General features: G+C 43.8%; 15 non-coding genes and 1 pseudogene across 15 annotated transcripts; all 16 read right to left on the reverse strand.

Annotated features, from left to right (window-relative positions):
• Positions 1-500: 500 nt before the first annotated feature.
• LOC129153727 (U4 spliceosomal RNA) lies at positions 501-641 on the reverse strand. Its single transcript, XR_008559702.1, has one exon. It is a non-coding gene; the product is annotated as a U4 spliceosomal RNA (small nuclear RNA).
• Positions 642-1,486: 845 nt separating this feature from the next.
• LOC129153729 (U4 spliceosomal RNA) lies at positions 1,487-1,627 on the reverse strand. Its single transcript, XR_008559704.1, has one exon. It is a non-coding gene; the product is annotated as a U4 spliceosomal RNA (small nuclear RNA).
• Positions 1,628-2,724: 1,097 nt separating this feature from the next.
• Positions 2,725-2,864, reverse strand: LOC129153684 (U4 spliceosomal RNA). Its single transcript, XR_008559661.1, has one exon. It is a non-coding gene; the product is annotated as a U4 spliceosomal RNA (small nuclear RNA).
• A 348-nt stretch (positions 2,865-3,212) lies between these two features.
• Positions 3,213-3,353, reverse strand: LOC129153748 (U4 spliceosomal RNA). Its single transcript, XR_008559723.1, has one exon. It is a non-coding gene; the product is annotated as a U4 spliceosomal RNA (small nuclear RNA).
• An 890-nt stretch (positions 3,354-4,243) lies between these two features.
• On the reverse strand, positions 4,244-4,384 carry LOC129153739 (U4 spliceosomal RNA). Its single transcript, XR_008559714.1, has one exon. It is a non-coding gene; the product is annotated as a U4 spliceosomal RNA (small nuclear RNA).
• A 340-nt stretch (positions 4,385-4,724) lies between these two features.
• Positions 4,725-4,865, reverse strand: LOC129153691 (U4 spliceosomal RNA). The gene has a single exon (XR_008559668.1). It is a non-coding gene; the product is annotated as a U4 spliceosomal RNA (small nuclear RNA).
• Positions 4,866-5,210: 345 nt separating this feature from the next.
• LOC129153717 (U4 spliceosomal RNA) lies at positions 5,211-5,351 on the reverse strand. The gene has a single exon (XR_008559692.1). It is a non-coding gene; the product is annotated as a U4 spliceosomal RNA (small nuclear RNA).
• A 342-nt stretch (positions 5,352-5,693) lies between these two features.
• On the reverse strand, positions 5,694-5,827 carry LOC129153679 (U4 spliceosomal RNA). The gene has a single exon (XR_008559657.1). It is a non-coding gene; the product is annotated as a U4 spliceosomal RNA (small nuclear RNA).
• A 346-nt stretch (positions 5,828-6,173) lies between these two features.
• LOC129153677 (U4 spliceosomal RNA) lies at positions 6,174-6,314 on the reverse strand. The gene has a single exon (XR_008559655.1). It is a non-coding gene; the product is annotated as a U4 spliceosomal RNA (small nuclear RNA).
• Positions 6,315-6,888: 574 nt separating this feature from the next.
• On the reverse strand, positions 6,889-7,029 carry LOC129153751 (U4 spliceosomal RNA). The gene has a single exon (XR_008559726.1). It is a non-coding gene; the product is annotated as a U4 spliceosomal RNA (small nuclear RNA).
• A 340-nt stretch (positions 7,030-7,369) lies between these two features.
• Positions 7,370-7,510, reverse strand: LOC129153750 (U4 spliceosomal RNA). The gene has a single exon (XR_008559725.1). It is a non-coding gene; the product is annotated as a U4 spliceosomal RNA (small nuclear RNA).
• A 346-nt stretch (positions 7,511-7,856) lies between these two features.
• On the reverse strand, positions 7,857-7,997 carry LOC129153734 (U4 spliceosomal RNA). Its single transcript, XR_008559709.1, has one exon. It is a non-coding gene; the product is annotated as a U4 spliceosomal RNA (small nuclear RNA).
• Positions 7,998-8,338: 341 nt separating this feature from the next.
• LOC129153680 (U4 spliceosomal RNA) lies at positions 8,339-8,471 on the reverse strand (annotated as a pseudogene).
• A 346-nt stretch (positions 8,472-8,817) lies between these two features.
• On the reverse strand, positions 8,818-8,958 carry LOC129153709 (U4 spliceosomal RNA). Its single transcript, XR_008559684.1, has one exon. It is a non-coding gene; the product is annotated as a U4 spliceosomal RNA (small nuclear RNA).
• Positions 8,959-9,532: 574 nt separating this feature from the next.
• LOC129153742 (U4 spliceosomal RNA) lies at positions 9,533-9,672 on the reverse strand. Its single transcript, XR_008559717.1, has one exon. It is a non-coding gene; the product is annotated as a U4 spliceosomal RNA (small nuclear RNA).
• Positions 9,673-10,018: 346 nt separating this feature from the next.
• LOC129153707 (U4 spliceosomal RNA) lies at positions 10,019-10,159 on the reverse strand. Its single transcript, XR_008559682.1, has one exon. It is a non-coding gene; the product is annotated as a U4 spliceosomal RNA (small nuclear RNA).
• Positions 10,160-21,894: the final 11,735 nt, after the last annotated feature.

Genomic DNA, 21,894 nt, shown 5'->3' on the forward strand with positions numbered 1-21,894 from the left:
TTCGGAGGATCACCACGTTAGTGCTTCCTCTAGGAACTTTCACAAACAGTTCTCTCTCCTGACATGTCCTACATAAAACATTTCAGGCAGGAAATGCACGGTGACGTTCTGAGACGTGGAGCGACGCGCGCACTGACCTTAATTAGTTCCAGCTGTTTCATCTACCACCTACCCCGTGTGTCTTATTTATTTTCTTTATTTTTACATATTTTTTCCATTCTTTTTTATATTTTTATTTTAGTTTTTATTTCAATCTAAATATGCTGTATGATCATGATTTTGACCGCACAATAATATTATCAAAGCTAATGTAAGTGTCCAAATATCAGCAAGGTAAAAAAAAAAACATTGGTTCACCTCTTGACCTTTCTGAAAAACCAGATTCTAACAGTAGGGCCGTTGGGTGCAATGAACACAAAACAATTACAATTTATGTAAGTCAAACCTGTCCAACATAGGTTTCCAAGCATTAAAACACTGAATTTCAACATCACAACAAGTCTCCATAGAGACTGTGAAAAATTGCCTTTGATGATTATATTTCAAATCACCAAGGCGGGGTATTGGGTAAAGTTTTTAACTAGCAATAATCACGCCTCGGATGAACCTCATAGGCTATGATACTGCCACTTTACAAAGATATAGAGCGTATGTGATCGTCAGTTACTTTTATCTGGTTCAGCCACCTCTGGGTCATGGTTTCAACACCCACTGCCATGGTTGCCTAATGGCCTTCACATAGCCAGGGATCTGCCAAAACGTAGATATTTTTCTACGTTTTGGCAGATCCCTGGCTATGTGTGGACAGGGCCTGAAAATCAGTGTTTTAACGCTTGGAAACCTGTGTTGGATTGTTTTTTACTTACTTAAGTTGTAATTGTTTTGTTTTCATTGCACCAAATGACCCTACTGTTTAAATGTGAAAAAACTACGTTTTCGTGTGGATGACAGGCCAAAACGTAGATATTTTTCTACGTTTTGGCCTGTCATCCACACGAAAACGTAGTTTTTTCACACGAAAACGGATCTTTTTAAAAACTCCGGCCAAAGTGAAGATCTGCGTTTTCTCCGTTTTGGGTGTCTGCGTGTGGACAGACAAAACGGGAGTTTTAAGGTCCGCAACGTCACTTTCCGCTACAAAAAAAAAAAGCTGCATCACGTGTGCGACCTGTGTTTACACTAGCCGACAGCATGGATGCCCTCAGAGCTGCGCTCGCTTTATCAATTGTCCAAGCGCTTTTTGCTTGTTTGTTTTTGCAAGCGGAATTACCGCTCCTTGCGAAGACCACAGACGAAGGACAAGGTTAAGAACGGGGGAAGTACTGCCGCCTACAGGTCTGGCATGTCCATAACAACGTATTTATCTGGGAACGTGTGGACAGTTTTTTTTAAATGAGGTAGTGTGGATGTAAGTTTTTGGAGGGGCGGATATTTGTTTTTAAAAAAACCCGGCTATGTGTGAATTAGACCTCAACATCCCAACAAGTCTCCATAGAGACTGACAATAATTGGCTTTGACAATTATATTTCAAATCACCAAGGCGGGGTATTGGGTAAAGTTTTCAACTAGCAATAATCACACCTCGGATGAACCTCATAGGCTATGATACTGCCACTGCGCAAAGATATAGAGCGTATGTGATCGTCAGTTACTTTTATCTGGTTCAGTCACCTCTGGGTCATGGTTTCAACACCCACTGCCATGGCTGCCTAATGGCCTTCAAATATCAGTGAATTACAGTTTACATCCATAAAAAAACTTTAAATAATATTGCTAATGTCAATGGCCAAATATCAGCAAGATAAAAAAAAACATTGTTTTACCTCGTAAGCCGGGCGTACACTGTGCGACTTTTTCACTCGCAGCGTTCAGCTTCAGCTCAAACTGTACGACTTCCTCGCAGGGCAGATCTCACGAGTCATGCGCTCACACTGTACGACCCAGTTCTCGCATGCGACCTAACTGCTCACACTGTACGTCTGGTATCAACACGTCGGCCCTAAAAATGTGCTAAAAATAGCAGTTTTTACTCAACACGTCAGACTTTTTTGTCTTGCCTGTTGTCCTTCGGGAGTGCTGCAGGAGGACACACAGGGATTTATGGGGGTTGGATGAGGAAACGAAATAAAGAAAGTGAATCTGTGTTTTGTGATCAGTTTAATTTGACATGAACACGACAAACACGCTTTCTTGACAATCTTTGTGAGTAAAAAAACGTGTAGAAACAAAAACGAACAGCGTGTGTTATTAGGGAAATAGCGAGCGACCGGCCGGCGTTGATGCAGGATTGCACGCGCATGCGCCGTGAGCGGTTCTGATACTTTTTGGATCGTAGCTGCTCGCAGCGCCGCTTCAACAGTGCGATACCCTCACGAGGGACGAGCGAAATATTAAACACACCAGAAGTCCCTGCGACCTCACGACTGCTGATCGGCGGCTGGTCACGTGGTGTTAATCGCCTCTCGTATCCCCCTGTACACTACACGACCGCTCGGCGCAAAACTCGCCCCGATGTCGTGCTTCTCGCACGACTGGAAAATCGGCTCAAAAAAGTGAAAAAGTCGCACAGTGTACGCCCGGCTTTAACCTTTCTGAAAAACCACATTTAAACAGTAGGGTCATTTGGTGCAATTAAATCAAAACAATTACAACTTAAGTAAGTCAAGAACAATCCAACACCGGTTTGCAAGCATTAAATCACTGATTTTCAGTATCACAACAAGTCTCCATAGAGACTGTCTAACATTGCCTTTGGCGATTATATTTCAAATCACCAAGGCGGGGTATTGGGTAAAGTCTTCAACTAGCAATAATCACACCTCAGATGAACCTCATAGGCTAAGAACTGCCACTGTGCTTGGTTAAAGTGAGTGTGTGATCCTCAGTTACTTTTATCTGGTTCAGCCACCTCTGGGTCATGGTTTCAACACCTACTGCCATGGTTGCATAATGGCCTTTAAATTGCAGTGAATTACAGTTTGCATCCATAAAAAGAGCTTTAAATAATATTATCGAAGCTAATGTACGTGTCCAAATATCAGCAAGGTAAAAAAAAAACATTGGTTCACCTCTTGACCTTTCTGAAAAACCAGATTCTAACAGTAGGGCCATTGGGTGCAATGAACACAAAACATTTACAACTTAAGTAAGTAAAACCTGTCCAACACAGGTTTCCAAGCATTAAAACACTGAACTTCAACATCACAACAAGTCTCCATAGAGACAGTCAAAAATTGCCGTTGATGATAATATTTCAAATCCCCAAGGCCGGGTATTGGGTAAAGTTTTCAACTAGTAATAATCACACCTCACATGAACCTCATAGGCTATGATACTGCCACTGCGCAAAGATATACAGCGTATGTGATCGTCAGTTACTTTTATCTGGTTCAGCTACCTCTGGGTCATGGTTTCAACACCCACTGCCATGGTTGCCTAATAGCCTTCAAATATCAGTGAATTACAGTTTACATCCATAAAAAAGCTTTAAATAATATTGCTAATGTAAATGGCCAAATATCAGCAAGGTAAAAAAACATTGGTTTACCTCTTAACCTTTCTTAAAAACCACATTTAAACAGTAGGGTCATTTGGTGCAATGAAAACAAAACACTTACAACTTAAGTAAGTAAAAAACAATCCAACACAGGTTTCCAAGCGTTAAAACACTGATTTTCAGGCCCTGTCCACACATAGCCAGGGATCTGCCAAAACGTAGATATTTTTCTACGTTTTGGCCTGTCATCCACACGAAAACGTAGTTTTTTCACACGAAAACGGATCTTTTTAAAAACTCCGGCCAAAGTGAAGATCTGCGTTTTCTCCGTTTTGGGTGTCTGCGTGTGGACAGACAAAACCGGAGTTTTAAGGTCCGCAACGTCACTTTCCGCTACAAAAAAAAAATGCTGACATCACGTGTGCGACCTGTGTTTACACTAGCCGACAGCATGGATGCCCTCAGAGCTGCGCTCGCTTTATCAATTGTCCAAGCGCTTTTTGCTTGTTTGTTTTTGCAAGCGGAATTACCGCTCCTTGCGAAGACCACAGACGAAGGACAAGGTTAAGAACGGGGGAAGTACTGCCGCCTACAGGTCTGGCATTTCCATAACAACGTATTTATCTGGGAACGTGTGGACAGTTTTTTTTTAATGAGGTAGTGTGGATGTAAGTTTTTGGAGGGGCAGATATTCGTTTTTAAAAAAACCCGGCTATGTGTGAATTAGACCTCAACATCCCAACAAGTCTCCATGAAGACTGACAAAAATTGCCTTTGACAATTATATTTCAAATCACCAAGGCAGGGTATTGGGTAAAGTTTTCAACTAGCAATAATTACACCTGGGATGAACCTCATAGGCTATGATACTGCCACTGCGCAAAGATATACAGCGTATGTGATCGTCAGTTACTTTTATCTGGTTCAGTCACCTCTGGGTCATGGTTTCAACACCCACTGCCATGGCTGCCTAATGGCCTTCAAATATCAGTGAATTACAGTTTACATCCATAAAAAAACTTTAAATAATATTGCTAATGTCAATGGTCAAATATCAGCAAGATAAAAAAAACATTGTTTTACCTCTTAACCTTTCTGAAAAACCACATTTAAACAGTAGGGTCATTTGGTGCAATGAAAACAAAACAATTACATCTTAGGTAAGTCAAAAACAATCCAACACAGGTTTCCAAGCTTTAAAACACTGATTTTCAATAGCACAACAAGTCTCCATAGAGTCGGTCTAACAGTGCCTTTGACGATTATATTTCAAATCACCAAGGTAGGGTATTGGGTAAAGTTTTCAACTAACAATAATCACAACTCAGATGAACCTCATAGGCTATGATACTGTCACTGCGCATAGTTAAAGTGAGTGTGTGATCGTCAGTTACTTTGATCTGGTTCAGCCACCTCTGGGTCATGGTTTCAACACCTACTGCCATGTTTGCATAATGGCCTTTAAATTGCAGTGGATTAGTTTGCATCCATAAAAAGAGCTTTAAATAATTTTATCGAAGCTAATGTAAGTGTCCAAATATCAGCAAGGTAAAAAAAAACATTGGTTCACCTCTTGACCTTTCTGAAAAACCAGATTCTAACAGTAGGGCCTTTGGGTGCAATGAACACCAAACAAGTACAACTTAAGTAAGTAAAACCTGTCCAACACCGGTTTCCAAGCATTAAAACACTGAACTTCAACATTACAATAAGTCTCCATAGAGACTGTCAAACATTGCCTTTGACGATTATATTTCAAATAACCAAGGCGGGGTATTAGGTAAAGTTTTCAACTAGCAATAATCACGCCTCGGATGAACCTCATAGGCTATGATACTGCCACTGCGCAAAGATATAGAGTGTATGTGATTGTCAGTTACTTTTATCTGGTTCAGCCACCTCTGGGTCATGGTTTCAACACCCACTGCCATGGTTGCCTAATGGCCTTCAAATATCAGTGAATTACAGTTTACATCCATAAAAAAAGCTTTAAATAATATTGCTAATGTAAATGGCCAAATATCAGCAAGGTAAAAAAAAACATTGGTTTACCTCTTAACTTTTCTTAAAAACCACATTTAAACAGTAGGGTCATTTGGTGCAATGAAAACGAAGCAATTACAACTTAAGTAAGCCAAAAACAATCCAAAACAGGTTTACAAGCGTTAAAACACTGATTTTCAATATCACAACAAGTCTCCATAGAGACTGTCAAAAATTGCCTTTGACGATTATATTTCTAATCACCAAGGCGGGGTATTGGGTAAAGTTTTCAACTAGCAATAATCAACACCTCAGGTGAACCTCTAATACTGCCACTGCGCATGGTTAAAGTGAGTGTGTGATCGTCAGTTACTTTTACCTGGTTCAGCCACCTCTGGTGCATGGTTTCAACACCTACTGCCATGGTTGCATAATGGCCTTCAAATTGCAGTGAATTACAGTTTGCATCCATAAAAAGAGCTTTAAATAATATTATCGAAGCTAATGTAAGTGTCCAAATATCAGCAAGGTAAAAAAAACATTGGTTCACCTCTTGACCTTTCTGAAAAACCAGATTCTAACAGTAGGGTCATTGGGTGCAATGAACACAAAACAATTACAAATTATGTAAGTCAAACCAGTCCAACATAGGTTTCCAAGCATTAAAACACTGAATTTCAACATCACAACAAGTCTCCATAGAGACTGTCAAAAATTGCCTTTGATGATTATATTTCAAATCACCAAGGCGGGGTATTGGGTAAAGTTTTCAACTAGCAATAATCACGCCTCGGATGAACCTCATAGGCTATGATACTGCCACTGCGCAAAGATAGAGCATATGTGATTGTCAGTTACTTTTATCTGGTTCAGCCACCTCTGGGTCATGGTTTCAACACCCACTGCCATGGTTGCCTAATGGCCTTCAAATATCACTGAATTACAGTTAACATCCATAAAAAAGCTTTAATTAATATTGCTAATGTAAATGGCCAAATATCAGCAAGTTAAAAAAGCATAGGTTTACCTGACTACCTTCCTGAAAGACCACCTTAAAATAGTAGGGTCATTAGGTGCAATGAACACAAAACATTTTTAACTTAAGTTAATGAAAAACAATCAAACACAGGTATTCAAGCATTAAAACACTTAATTTTAACATCACAGCAAGTCATACAGTTTACATCCATAAAAGAGCTTTAAATAATATTGCAAATGTAAACGTGCCAAATATCAGCAAGGTAAAAAAAAAACATTGGTTTACCTCTTAACCTTTCTGAAAAACCACATTTAAACAGTAGGGTCATTTGGTGCAATGAAAGCAAAACAATTACAACTTAAGTAAGTCTAAAACAATCCAACACAGGTTTCCAAGCGTTTTAACACTGATTTTCAATATCACAATAAGTCTCCATAGAGACTGTCAGAATTTGCCTTTGACGATTTTATTTCAAATCATCAAGGCAGGGTATTGGGTAAAGTTTTCAACTAGCAATAATCACACGTCAGATGAATCTCATAATCTATAATACTGCCACTGCGCAAGGTTAAAGTGGTTGTGTGATCGTCAGTTACTTTTATCTGGTTCAGCCACCTCTGGGTCATGGTTTCAACACCCACTGCCATGGTTGTCTAATGGCTTTCAAGTATCAGTGAATTACAGTTTACATCCATAAAACAGCTTTAAATAATATTGCAAATGTAAACGCGCCAAATATCAGCAAGTTAAAAAAACATTGGTTTTCCTCTTAACCTTTCTGAAAAACCACATTCAAACAGTAGGGTCATTTGGTGCAATGTAAACAAAAGAATCACAACTTAATAAAGTCAAAAACAATATAACACAGATTTCCAAGCGTTAAAACACTGATTTTCAATATCACAACAAGTCTCCATAGAGACTGTCTAACATTGCCTTTGACGATTATATTTCAAATCACCAAGGCAAGGTATTGGGTAAAATTTTCAACTAGCAATAATCACACCTCAGATGAACCTCATAGACTATGATACTGTCACTGCGCATGATTAAAGTGGGTGTGTGATCGTCAGTTACTTTTATCTGGTTCAGCCACCTCTGGGTCATGGTTTCAACACCTACTGCCATGGTTGCATAATGGCCTTCAAATTGCAGTGAATTACAGTTTGCATCCATTAAAAGAGCTTTAAATAATATTATCGAAGCTAATGTAAGTGTCCAAATATCAGCAAGGTAAAAATAACATTAGTTCACCTCTTGACCTTTCTGAAAAACCAGATTCTAACAGTAGGGCCTTTGGGTGCAATGAACACAAAACAATTACAACTTAAGTAAGTAAAACCTGTCCAACACAGGTTTCCAAGCATTAAAACACTGAACTTCAACATCACAACAAGTCTCCATAGCGACTGTCAAAAATTGCCTTTGATGATTATATTTCAAATCACCAGGGCCGGGTATTGGGTAAAGTTTTCAACTAGCAATAATCACGCCTCGGATGAATCTCATAGGCTATGATACTGCCACTGCGCAAAGATATACAGCGTATGTGATCGTCAGTTACTTTTATCTGGTTCAGCTACCTCTGGGTCATGGTTTCAACACCCACTGCCATGGTTGCCTAATGGCCTTCAAATATCAGTGAATTACAGTTTACATCCATAAAAAAAGCTTTAAATAATATTGCAAATGTAAACGCGCCAAATATCAGCAAGTTAAAAAAACATTGGTTTACCTCTTAACCTTTCTTAAAAACCACATTTAAACAGTAGGGTCATTTGGTGCAATGAAAACAAAACAATTACAACTTAAGTAAATCAAAAACAATCCAACACAGGTTTCCAAGCGTTAAAACACTGATTTTCAATATCACAATAAGTCTCCATAGAGACTGTCAAAAATTGCCTTTGACGATTATATTTCAAATCACCAAGGTGGGGTATTGGGTAAAGTTTTCAACTATCAATAATCACACTTCAGATGAACCTATGATACTGCCACTGCGCATGGTTAAAGTGAGTGTGTGATCGTCAGTTACTTTTACCTGGTTCAGCCACCTCTGGTTCATGGTTTCAACACCTACTGCCATGGTTGCATAATGGCCTTCAAATTGCAGTGAATTACAGTTTGCATCCATAAAAAGAGCTTTAAATAATATTATGGAAGCTAATGTAAGTGTCCAAATATCAGCAAGGTAAAAAAAACATTGGTTCACCTCTAGACCTTTCTGAAAAACCAGATTCTAACAGTAGGGTCATTGGGTGCAATGAACACAAATCAATTACATCTTAAGTAAGTCCAACCTGTCCAACATAGGTTTCCAAGCATTAAAACACTGAATTTCAACATCACAACAAGTCTCCATAGAGACTGTCAAAAATTGCCTTTGATGATTATATTTCAAATCACCAAGGCGGGGTATTGGGTAAAGTTTTCAACTAACAATAATCACGCCTCGGATGCACCTCATAGGCTATGATACTGCCACTGCGCAAAGATATAGAGTTTATGTGATTGTCAGTTACTTTTATCTGGTTCAGCCACCTCTGGGTCATGGTTTCAACACCCACTGCCATGGTTGCCTAATGGTCTTCAAATATCAGTGAATTACAGTTTACATCCATAAAAAAGCTTTAATTAATATTGCTAATGCAAATGGCCAAATATCAGCAAGTTAAAAAAGCATAGGTTTACCTGACTACCTTCATGAAAGACCACCTTAAAACAGTAGGGTCATTAGGTGCAATGAACACAAAACATTTTTAACTTAAGTTAATGAAAAACAATCAAACACGGGTATTCAAGCATTAAAACACTGAATTTTAACATCACAGCAAGTCTTACAGTTTACATCCATAAAAGAGCTTTAAATAATATTGCAAATGTAAACGTGCCTAATATCAGCAAGGTAAAAAAAACATTGGTTTACCTCTTAACCTTTCTGAAAAACCACATTTAAACAGTAGGGTCATTTGGTGCAATGAAAGCAAAACAATTACAACTTAAGTAAGTCAAAAACAATCCAACACAGGTTTCCAAGCATTTTAACACTGATTTTCAATATCACAATAAGTCTCCATTGAGACTGTCAAAAATAGCCTTTGACGATTATATTTCAAATCACCAAGGTGGGTATTGGGTAAAGTTTTCAACTAGCAATAATCACACGTCAGATGAACCTCATAGGCTATAATACTGCCACTGCGCAAGGATAAAGTGGTTGTGTGATCGTCAGTTACTTTTATCTGGTTCAGCCACCTCTGGGTCATGGTTTTAACACCTACTGCCATGGTTGCATAATGGCCTTCAAATTGCAGTGAATTACAGTTTGCATCCATAAAAAAGAGATTTAAATAATATTATCGAAGCTAATGTAAATGTCCAAATATCAGCAAGGTAAAAAAACATTGGTTCACCTCTTGACCTTTCTGAAAAACCAGATTCTAAAAGTAGGGTCAATCGGTGCAATGAACACGAAACAAATACAACTTAAGTAAGTCAAACCTATCCCACACAGGTTTCCAAGCATTAAAACACTGAATTTCAACATCACAACCAGTCTCCATAGAGACTGTTAAAAATTGCCTTTGATGATTATATTTCAAATCACCAAGGCGTGGTATTGGGTAAAGTTTTCAACTAGCAATAATCACGCCTCGGATGAACCTCATAGGCTATGATACTGCCACTGCGCAAAGATATAGAGCGTATGTGATCGTCAGTTACTTTTATACTTTTTTTCTTTATTTAGTGATTCCCACTCTGCTCTCCCTAGTACTGTTCCTGTAGAATATTTGCTGCACATTTCTATAGAAAGGAAATGTCCAGTTTTTACGGGCACCTCTGGGATCACAGTAGAAGATTGGGTGGAGGAGATTAAGGCAACATTGAGAACTAGAAGTTTACAACCTGTTGATCAAGCCTATTTTGTATATGATCATTTAGAGGGAGAAGCTAAAGATGAGATCAGATACAGACCAAGAGCAGAGAGGGAAGATCATGATAAGATTTTCACTGTTCTCGAAGAGTTGTATGGCTGTTCTAAATCATATGTTTCTCTGCAACAGAGCTTTTTCTCCAGACAAGATCGAGAGGAAGAATTGTTGCAGGAGTTTTCGTGTGCTCTTTGGTGTCTCATGGAAAATGTTGAACGGTGTGCCCCCACGGGGGTAGGTATCTGCCTCACCCTTCTTAGAGACCAGTTTGTCGAGCATGTTTATGATCCAAATCTTCGTAAGGAACTAAAACGGTTTGTGCGACAGTCCCCAACTTGTACACTGTTAGAGGTGCGAGCTGAAGCGGGAGGGGTAGACCTAGGGGTGGAAGCCATTCTGTTCCATCCTTTAGTGTTGTTCAGTGCTCTGGGGGTGTTGCACCTTGTGTTTCAGGTTGCACAGAGATCACAGAGTTAAAAGAGTTGTTAAAACAACAGCAGGAATGGATTAACCAGCTGACCCAGGGTCTCCTGGCATTGCAAACAGCCCCCTGAATTACAACTAGGTCTAAACACCCTGACACAGTCCTGTGCAGACATTGTCAGAAGCCGAGTCATTATGCCAGGAAATGTAACACAAGATTGGAGTCACTGGGTCCCCCACCTGCTGTAGTCCATACTGTGGTTCAGGATGCGGGAAACGTATCATCAGCGTATGTCACCAGGTGACAGTTGGGATGTGTGGATCTGTAGTCCTCGGTGTGGAGGATGTAGAGCAGGGGGGAGAGCACACAGCCCTGGGGGGATCCGGTGGAGGTGGAACAGAGACCGGAGAGACAGTTGTTGACCCAAATTTTCTGAGTCCTGTTGGTTAGAAAGTCCAATATCCACAGGGTTAACTGGTCATCCAAATGAAATTGGGAGGAAAGTTCAGTAGCCAAGATGTGAGGCTGCAGAGTGTTGAATGCTGATGAAAAGTCAAACAGAAGTCTGGCGGAGGAGTCAGGGAGCTCCAGATGTTTGTGGATGGAGTCCAGGATGAAGATTTTTGCATCATCGGTGCCTCTGCGTGCACGATAAGCAAACTGGAGTGGATCCATCAGGGGCTCAGTTGCTCTTACAATGTGCTCTTTTATGATCTTCTCCATGGCCTTCATCACCAAGGAGGTGAGCGCCACAGGACAAAGATTGTTAGGAGACTTTGGGTTGCTTCTTTTTGGGACAGGGATAACTGTGGAGGGTTTCCACAGCTGGGGGACGGTGTGACTGTCAGGTGAGTGTTGAAATAGAGTCCGGAACACACTTTCTAGCTGCTCTGCACAGTGCCTCAGAACTCTACTACTGATGTTGTCAGGACCGGGTGAGCTCCTCTCCCTGGTCCTCCTGAGGGCTCTCACCACGTCCTCGGTCTGGAAGGTGAGTGCAGAGCTGCCAGGTTTGAGTGAGGATCTGGACTCCTCAAGCTGGGTGATATTGTCTCTCTCAAACCTGGTGTAGAAAGCATTGAGGTCATCAGGGAGGGAGGTCGGGTTGCTGCCTTCCACCTGGATGGTTCTGGAGGCAGTGACCACAGTATTCACAGCAGCCATGGTTTTGAGCCCCTGCCAGGCTGAGCGAAGGTCCCCTGTGGTAAAAATTTTTTCCACAGTGTGTTTATACCTCAGTTTAGCAGCTTTTATGGCCCTCTTGACCTCCCTGTTGACTTATTTCTTATCCTGTGCAGAACCGGTAAAGAAAATCCTCTTTTTTTTGTTAAGGATTTCCTTTAGCTCCTTGGTGATCCAATGTTTGTTGTTGGGGTGGATGGTGACTTTTTTTGAGGGGATGATACTGTCTACACAGAAGGAGATGTATGATTGTCGAATCAATCGTTGGTGTCATCAGAGGAAGAAAGAAGGCTGACCCAGTCAGTGGCCTAAAAACATCCTTGTAGGGTGAGGATACTTTCCGCTGTCCATTGCTGGGTGCTTTTGGTTACCTTTTTAATCCTCTTGATGACTGGGGTGTAAGCAGGGGCCAGCAGGATGATGTGGTGGTCTGCTGAGCCAAGAGGGGGGAGGGAGAGGGGGGAGGGAGGGAGGGGCTGACTAAGGCTTATTAGCTTCAACTCCCACTTCTCAAACTCTTGTCCCTGACTTGGTGGCACCATGTCCATTTCTGACAGTTAAAATGGGCGGGGTTCCAGTTAAGTGCTTGTTGGATACAAGGTTTATGGTGACTACAGTCACAGAAGGGTTCTTTAGAGAACATTTCCATAACACCCGTAGTTCTTGCCGCTGGCTGCAACTGCAGGCTGCCAGTGGGTTAGAAATTCCCTATGTGGGTTATGTAGAGCTGCAGGTAGAGGTGTTAGAAAAGACAATACCTTGTAGGGGTGTGGCGATTGTAAAAGACCCTCCAGGTCGAAGGCCTCTCCCTATTGTCCCAGGGGTTTTGGGTATAAATGTGACTAGGGAGTGCTATTTTCAGCTGTTTGGTCAACAGGGGGGGGCAACTCTTTAACAATCCTACTGCACAGCAGATTTCACCACTGTGGCAACAGGCTTTTCAACATTGCCACCATGCACAGACCCAGTTGGCACCCCCAAGGACAGGTTTAGCCAGGGTTAGGGGGAGACGCCCTGTGCATATACCTGGTGGTATGGCTAAGTGGGTAGCTGCCACATGTTCCAAGAAAATCTGTGAGTCAGAAGCTGTGTTGATTGCACCCGTTGTTATTGATCGGTCCCTCTCAAGAGTGTGTGTTGGTCTCCCCAGCAATGGTTACTATCAAGGGTGGCACAGTGTATGTGCCAGTATGTAACATTGGTGAGACTGCGGTCGACTTGTACCCTCACCGCCCAATCGGTGTTTTAAGTCAGGCACGGATTGTAAGTGTAGGGGCCAAAAGCTGTGTACATGAGAATCAGCATCCTGTTTTTAGTTTATGTTTATGTTTATGTATTTAGCAGACGCTTTTGTCCAAAGCGAGGTATAAATGTGTTCAGCTTACATAATTTCCAATAAGACTAATATTATCAGCAGTGTTTAACGGACGCCAGCTGTCTTGTTGTATGGGAAAGTCTCCCCAAACAGTTTCTAATTCATGTGTATGTGAGGCCCGTTACCTGAGATATGCAGGAATGACGTCAGTAAAGGGTATAACTGAGATACATTCTCGGAGTAAACAGGGCTTTGCTGGAAGACTCAGCCGGAGGCTATCTCAGATCCTGGCTGGACGCTGTCCCAAAACTGGTGTTGTATGAAACTGTATTACACAATAAAGCCCCATGTTGTTGAGGATAAAAGTGTCTCATTCTCTTGTGTTTTGACAAGGAAAAGAACCACATAAGCTTTTCAAGGGGATTTCAACTGTAATTCAAGAGTCCTGTACTGTTGCAGCTAGCCTCTCGTCTCCACAAGCTTCAGTTAGTTCTGTAGGAGAACAGATAAGGTCCTTGGACCTCTCCGCTCTCCCAGCATTAGAGCAAGACAAAGCCAGGGCAATGCTATATGAACTGAAGGCTGTTTTTGCAGCTTCAGACACTGACCTGGGGTGCACAAGTTAAGTGGTCCATGACATTCCCCTGCTTGATGTCGCACCAATTAGACAGAGGTATAGGCATATACCCATGGGCGGCGTTACGCCTGGTTACTTGGGCTCAAGCCCCGAATGTTTTATGAAAAGCCCCGGATCTAAAACGTGGAAGTAACATGCAGTACCAAAGTCCAACAGAGAGGGAGCAGCTGACAGTAGTTTGTATACAGCCTGCCTGAGCCTCCACTACTGAAGAAGCCCTTCAGCAGCCGGCTTATTCTACACTCTCTGGCTGTGTCTCAATTCAGGGTCTGCATCCTACGTCGGCCGGATTCGTCGGCCGGTTACGTCACAGCGCCGCGACTAGGCCTGTCCCACTTCGAAGACTCCTTCAAATGCGGTCGACAAATCCGGCCTTCTTTTCGCCTGAATGAAGGATGGGTCCGGTGTATCCTTCAATAGGTAGCATTTCCCAAGATGCCTTGCGGGCCGGCCGGCAGAAAAACTTAAAAACAATGGCGGACAGTGAAGCGGGAGCTGTCGGAGAGGACTGCGCTTATAAATGTCAGTATAAACTTGAAAACTGTTAGGTTAAGGACTTTTTGTGATACATGAATGTTATTTTAGTTAGAAATGTAACAGTAAAAGTGCTCGTATTGCGGTCTCGGCTCGTATGTTCGGCCGCGCTCGGTGTCGTACTTCTCCCGCTACGTTTCCCCCTGATTTTAATAGAAGTTTGTATTTTAGGAACAAAAGAGAAAACCAGGGAATTTATTAAGCTTAGGGCGGAGATGGACCACATGATCACCGGAGCAAAGTATTCGGCGGCTGTGGCATGGAGGTACAATAACATCTCATATTTTAAAAAACTCGTTTGAGTTTATTTTTTTCTGCAAAAACATGAAAGGAATAACCCGTTGTCCTCTTTTCTCTTCCTGTTTTTTTTTACATGTTTGTTAGGACTATTCTGGAGAAAATGGGCATCCAGGGGAAGGTGACAGCGATGACCAGCTTCTGGAGCTGATCAGGGAGGACATGAGGCTGCAGAGGGAGGCAGAGCAGCAGAGGGCACACGAGAGAAGGAAGAACTTTGACAGCTTTTTACTTTGCTAGAAAAAAATGGTTAAGGAAGATTAAACATGTACATATAAAAGAAATATTTATATAAAATCAGTTCTGCATTAAACTCTTGAATTTTATTTTTGTTTACAAATGATAATTGTTTACTAGAGGGTATCCGCTGGGTCTTAAAGTCTTAAAAGGTGATAAATCGGTTTTGGTCAAATTGAGACCCTTAGAAAGTATTAAAAACTATTATCACATCTTTGCTCAGGCTCAGCTTGTCTGAAGTATTTTCTCTGAATTAGCTCTCCAACAGTCAAGGAAATGATTAACCCCCAGAGACCCACGGTTGTAATATTACAACATCAGATTTAAGTCTACAAAAATAAACCTTCCCCATTTTTTTTTCTTTTTAAAACCACATTTACATTGCTAATAGGTCCTATTGTTCAGTTCTGCAAAACTATTGGCTGTTAAAATGTGTAAATAGGCCCGTTTATCTGGCCTCCTAGAACAACATGTGAAAGGTTAAAAAAAGATTTTCCAGTTGTTTTCTAAATTTGGGTTTCTGGGGGTTAAAAAGCTAAACGTCGAGCTCCATCGTTTAAAGTTCCTTCTCCCTTCTGCCCAGCGGTTTCACGGTTACTAGGCGACGGAACGTTCGCCGAGGGAGTTCATGAAGGCTAGGCCTGTCCAAATTCACAGCCGTTAACATCCGGTCTACCCGGCCGACGGAGGACGCAGCCCACGTCGGCCGGGTGGGCTGGGTCCTTCGAAGGATGCAGACCCTGAATTGAGACACAGCGTCTGCCTGAAACGCAAATGTAAAGATGGACATAAAAGCGTTTTTTTTAGACCAAAAGTACCACAACAGAACCCCAGCTTTGAAGAGACTGGTGTTGACTCAGGTTTGTGAGTCTTATTTGAAAATATTTGTGATTTGTAATTTGGGGCGACGGTGGCACAGGAGTTAAGTGCTCGCCCCCGTAATCGGAAGGTTGCAGGTTCGAGTCCCGCTCGAGTGTCGCTGTTGTTGTGTCCTTGGGCAAGACACTTAACCCACTTTGCCTGCTGGTGGTGGTCGGAGGGACCGGTGGCGCCAGTGCTCGGCAGCCTCGCCTCTGTCAGTGTGCCCCAGGGGAGCTGTGGCTACATCGTAGCTCATCCCCACCAGTGTGTGTGAATGTGTGTGCGAATGGGTGAATGGCTGATTGTGTTGTAAAGCGCCTTGGGGGGTTCCAGGACTCTAGAAGGCGCTATATCAAATACAGTCCATTTACCATATATATGATGTTGACTAGTGCGTGTCGTGTGTGTGTGTGTGTGTGTGTGTGTGTGTGTGTGTGTGTGTGTGTGTGTGTGTGTGTGTGTGTGTGTGTGTGTGTGTGTGTGTGTGTGTGTGTTAAGCCCCGGATCTTCTTCAGTCCTAAATCCACCCCTGCGTATATCCCCTTCGGATTATGATGACGTGAGGGCTCACATTCACCAATTGGTGGAGAGTAATGTTGTAAGAGAAAATTGCAGGCCGTTTGCCTCCCCCATTGTCCTAGTTCAAAAGAAAGATGGCAGCCTACGACTCTGTGTGGACTATAGGCTATTAAACAACAAAGCAAGGAAGGATGCTTTCCCCCTTCCCCGCAATGAAGAGTCATTGGATGCGCTTTCAGGGGCTCAGTGGTTTTCCAAAATGGATTTGGCTAGCGGCTACCATCAGGTTGCAGTGACTGAGCAGGACAAGATGAAGATTGTGTTCTGTACTCCATTTGGGCTTTTTGAATTCCAGAGAATGCCCTTTGGTTTATGCAATGTACCCAGTACCTTCCAGTGGCTGATGGACAGGATGTTTGGAGACCAATATTGCCACTCTCTGTTGCTGTACTTGGATGACATTGTTGTCTTTTCTTCTTCAGTGGATGATCATGTGACCCATTTGGATTTGGTTTTGTGCCGAATGCAGCAAGAAGGGCTCAAGGTCAAACTGGAGAAATGCAGATTCTTTCAACACCAAGTACAGTATCTGGGTCGTGTGGTGTCAGTTGCTGGAGTTGCCATCGACCCAAGGAAACTGGCCGCAGTGCCAACACCAAAGATGGCACCAGAGTTAAGATCATTTTTAGGGTTTGCAAGCTCCTACAGGCAGTTCGTCGAAGGGTTTGCTAACGTAGCAGCCCCTCTCCACCAGCTGGTGACTGACTTCACTAAAAAGAAAAACCGTGGTGGGAAGATGGCTTTAACAGATGAGTGGAACGCCCGGACCGCAGACAGCTTTCAGGACCTTAAAGCAAGGTTGGTGTCCTCACCAGTGTTGGTGTATGCTAACTTCAGCCCTCCTTTCATCCTAGAGGTGGATGCCAGCCACAAGGGACTGGGAGCAGTCCTCTCCCAAGAACAGGAGGGTAAAGTGAGGCCTATTGCCTATGCCAACAGAAGTCTCTGCCCAGCTGAGAAGAATTATAGCTCAATGAAACTTGAATTTCTGGCAATGAAATGGGCCATGACACAAAAATTCAGAGAATATCTCCTGGGCCAAAGGTGTGTGGTGTGGGCAGACAATAACCCCCTCAGTCACTTGAGTACAGCCAAGCTTGGGGCTACAGAACAACACTGGGTGTCGGAATTGACTGTGTTTGACTACACAGTACGCTATAATCCGGGTCACAGTAACCAGAACGCTGATGCACTGAGAGCTGGCTTCTTCGTTCAGCTCCGAAAGATCCTGAGAGGCGAAGCTCTTCCCGATCGCTGCTCTGCGGCTGTGTTGTGGCAGATCCAACAGAAACTCAACGGAGTTGGGCTGATCTCGCTGCTAAATGGTGCCCCTGATGCAGGACGCTGCCTAAAGGTAAAGAACCCCCGCGGGCATAGCCTGGAGTCGCTATGTAGCCTAGCCCGCCAGCCGACCGCCATTATGGAGCCTGCGGTACACACACCGCCAGATTTCTCTGCAAAAATGATGTTAATTAACGCGCGTTCCATCACCAACAAGTCTCAAATCCTCAATGATCTGTTCTGCACCGAAAAATTAAACTTTTTGTGGATTTCTGAGTCGTGGCAGCGCGAAAATGACGTCACTCATCTCCGTGAGCTCTGTCCTCAAGACTGCTCTTTCTTCTCTGCTCCACATACCACAGGCCGCGGTGGAGGAACAGCTGTTATCTTTAAGAAACACTTTTTGTGCCAAATTATATCCTCAAACTCCTACAGCTCATTCGAGATGATCATGATTAAAATTGGTCGAGCTCTACCAGTTTATGGAATTCTGGTCTATCGCCCACCTGGATCTACTTCATCCTTCCTGTCTGACTTTCAGGATCTCCTATCTTCAACTATTAAACTAGACAGGATAATCATTGTTGGAGATTTCAACATCCATGCTGAGGATCTATCTAACAGCTCTACCAGGGAGTTCCTAAACATGATGAACTCTTTTAACTTCTCTCAACACGTGTCTGGTCCCACTCACAGAGCAGGCCACACCCTGGATCTGGTCTTTTCCTACGGACTTCTTGTTGATAAACTGCAGATAAATGATGTTGTGTTCAGTGACCATAAGTCAGTTTCTTTTCATATTAACCTAAATTCTGAATCTCTTTTACCAGACTCTGCCAAGCAACGACGTATTATCAACAGTTCTACCATTTTAAATTTCTCCTCCCTCTTTGACTTTGTACCTCCTTCCTCTAATGACGTAGAGCTCCTTACCAACTCATTTAATGATCACTGCCTCAAAATTCTAGATCAGGTCGCCCCTTACAAAACCAGCCGCAGTTCCAGTGCCTCCAGTTCACCCTGGCTGAACAACCAGATTCTTGATCTTAGACGCTCCTATAGAAAAGCGGAACGACGGTGGAAGAGGACAGGTTTGGTTGTTCATCGCGAACATTTTGAAGAACTTCTAGAGTCATACAACAAAGCTGTAGAAAATGCCAGGTCTTCTTTCTTCAGCAACCTCATATGTCAAAATAAGAATAATCCTAAGGTTTTGTTTGATACCATCTCCAGCATCGTTTCTTCTCCTCCGCAGCAGGCTCAGCTATCTTCAGCTGATGATTGTAACACCTTTCTCCACTTTTTTGCCAGCAAGGTGCTGAATCTGAGATCCAGCATTCCACCAGCCCCAGCCCCCCAGGAGGGGAGGCCCCCCAGTGCTCCGAGTCTTTCACCTCCTTCTCCCCAAGTACACTAAATGACTTAGCCTCAATAATCAGTTAGATGAAGCTCTCATCATGCTCATCAGACATTTTACCTCCCTCTGTCTTAGTTGGGTCCCTTGCCTCCATCAGTCCATCTCTGTTGACTGTGATCAACAGCTCACTGAGCCAAGGCTGTGTTCCATCTTACTTTAAAAATGCAGTAGTGACTCCTCTCTTAAAGAAACCCAACCTTGACGCCAGCTCCACCAGTAACTTTAGGCCCATTTATAAACTACATTTCATCAGTAAAGTACTTGAGAAGGTTGTGGAAACCCAACTCAGATCCTGGTTTTCTAAGTCAAAGATCTCTGACCCCTTCCAATCTGGCTTTCTGAAGCAGCACTTAACCGAGACTGTTCTAGTAAGGGTGCATAATGACCTCCTGATGGCTGCTGATGCTGGGAAATGCTTTGTCATGGTCCTGCTTGACCTCAGTGCAGCTTTTGACACTGTAGACCACAACATGCTACTAAACAGGTTAAATGCCCTGGCTGGGATTTCAGGTTCTGCTCTAGACTGGCTCTCTTCCTATCTCACAAACAGAACATTCACAGTGAAGTCAGAAACCTTCTCTTCAGACACTGCCTCTCTAACATGTGGGGTTCCACAAGGTTCAGTTTTTTTTTTGTTTTTGTTTTTTTACCGTGTCCTGTCTGGCTGTGAAGCAAGCAGAATTGATGTCTGAATGCTGGTAACAAGCCTTACAGATTTACTCTCAGGTGGAGCATCAAAGCGTCTGCTTTTAATGTCACGCCTGATACTTAAAACTTTATTGTTATTGTTTTTGAATGCTTTGTAATTCCGACCAGACACGGAGACAGAGGTGAAAGAGAAAGGAAAAGAAAAGGTGGGGAGAGGGGGGGGGGGGGGTGAGGGTCCACAAAAATAAACAATAATGAACAAGAGTCTGCTTCTAGACCTGCAGAAAAAGACAAAAAAGGCAAAAGGGCAAATAAAGGGACACAACAACAATACAACAAGATCAAGCTATCACTGCATCAACTTGATGAAGAAATACATAATCAACGTTGCTTAACTGAAGAATCACGATAATAAATCACAGTGCATTAAGTGCCCACCATAGTCTTAAGACCTGTGTTTAACGTGCCCAAGCCCATACTTTTGAGAGCACCATGTGAGCACCTTTGTGTGTACACGCGCTTGTTTATGTAAGGTTTCTCAATAGGAGCGTCCAATAGAGAGTGTGAGGGACCACAGATCCGCCCCCCAAAGATGCGCAGGAGATGGGGGAGCTCCAAGTCTCAGAGATCCAGGCGCTGCCCCAGAACACAGGAACCCCAAGGAGACTGCAACCAGAAAGGCCCCCGCCCCCCTCGAGAGGCACAGAGGATCGCCCCGGGGGGCCACAACCAGCAGCTGGCAGAGTCCCGGGAGACATCAGCGGCAAGCCCTCAGGCCCGCCCGCAGCCTCCCACCCCCCAGCCGGCCGAGCCCGGGACCCAGGGGCGACCACCCCCGCCGGGGACCCAGCAGAGCCCAGGGACCCAGACCCCCCCAGGCAGCCACCGGGATCTATCAGGCAGATGCCAAAATCTTAAACCCCCAGACCCGGTTGCCACGAACACTCAGGCAGACCAAGGCACAACCCCTCACACCAGGTGTGGCAGGGAGAGGGGGGACAAAGATCTGTATCATCAGAAGAAGTTCCAGGAGAGGGGAGGAGTCAAAGGCCCCACCTGACATATACAGTCATACACAAACACAGTCACACACTACCTCCCTCACGCTCACACATACACATACAACCAAAGACTTACAAAAATGCACGCCGGACACCCACTCATGCTCCCCATACACACCCTACTCACTCTGGTCCCGGTACTGCTGCACATTGGGTACAACCATCACCAGTAACCAGAGTTTGACCCTTTCTGCTGGGGTACTGATGAGCAGGCTCCCCCGCCCAACGCTGAGCACAGCAACCTACCACCCCAGACCCCAACCAGATGGCCAGATCTCCCTCCTAGCCTCCAGCCCCAGGAAGCCAAGCAACAACAGAGGTGGCTAAGACCCCTAGTCTCCCTCCGCCTGCTCCAACATAGTGTTGTGTGATCATGAGGTGTATTCCATGGCTGTGGTGAGCGGGCAGTGCGGGCATCATCCGGCCTATGCCAGCTGAAGCCACCCCACCACCCCAATTACACCCTCAGCCCTCGGTGTCTAAGTGCGGTTTAAAATTGGAAGTGGGCACCGGCACCCGGGAGGAGGCTGAGATATCCCCCTGCCAAATGCTGTTGAATGTGCTCACTCCCAAGGCCCTAAGTGTGTGTTTGTGTGGAATGTCGTCAGTGGAAGTGTATAAGGTGCAAATAAAATTGGGGAGCAGGTTGCCACAGGAATGCGGAAATGGGGTCCATACCCGCACTCCCTGACTTGCCCACCCCCCAAGGTCCTATGTGTATGTTTGTGTGATGATGTGAGGGAGCAGGAGGAGAGAAATATGCGGGGATGGGGAGGAATGGCTGGTTGGGCTTAGCCCTCCAGGGAGCCAGCTCCCCTACTGGCCCCAATAGGCACCTCTGTTGTCAAACCGCCACCCAGGGCATGGAGACCCCAGTCCATCCTGCCAGGGCCCAAAGCAGCAGAATTACAGAGCCTCACGGAGTCCAAGGGCACCAATCCAGCCCCACCCAGCAGAATATCTATGCCCATCCCTGCATTTGCACAACTTCCAGAATATATAAGACATGGGACATCCAGGTAAGGTT

This window comes from Nothobranchius furzeri, chromosome 4 (assembly GCF_043380555.1).
Source record: "Nothobranchius furzeri strain GRZ-AD chromosome 4, NfurGRZ-RIMD1, whole genome shotgun sequence".
Lineage (NCBI taxonomy): Eukaryota > Metazoa > Chordata > Actinopteri > Cyprinodontiformes > Nothobranchiidae > Nothobranchius > Nothobranchius furzeri.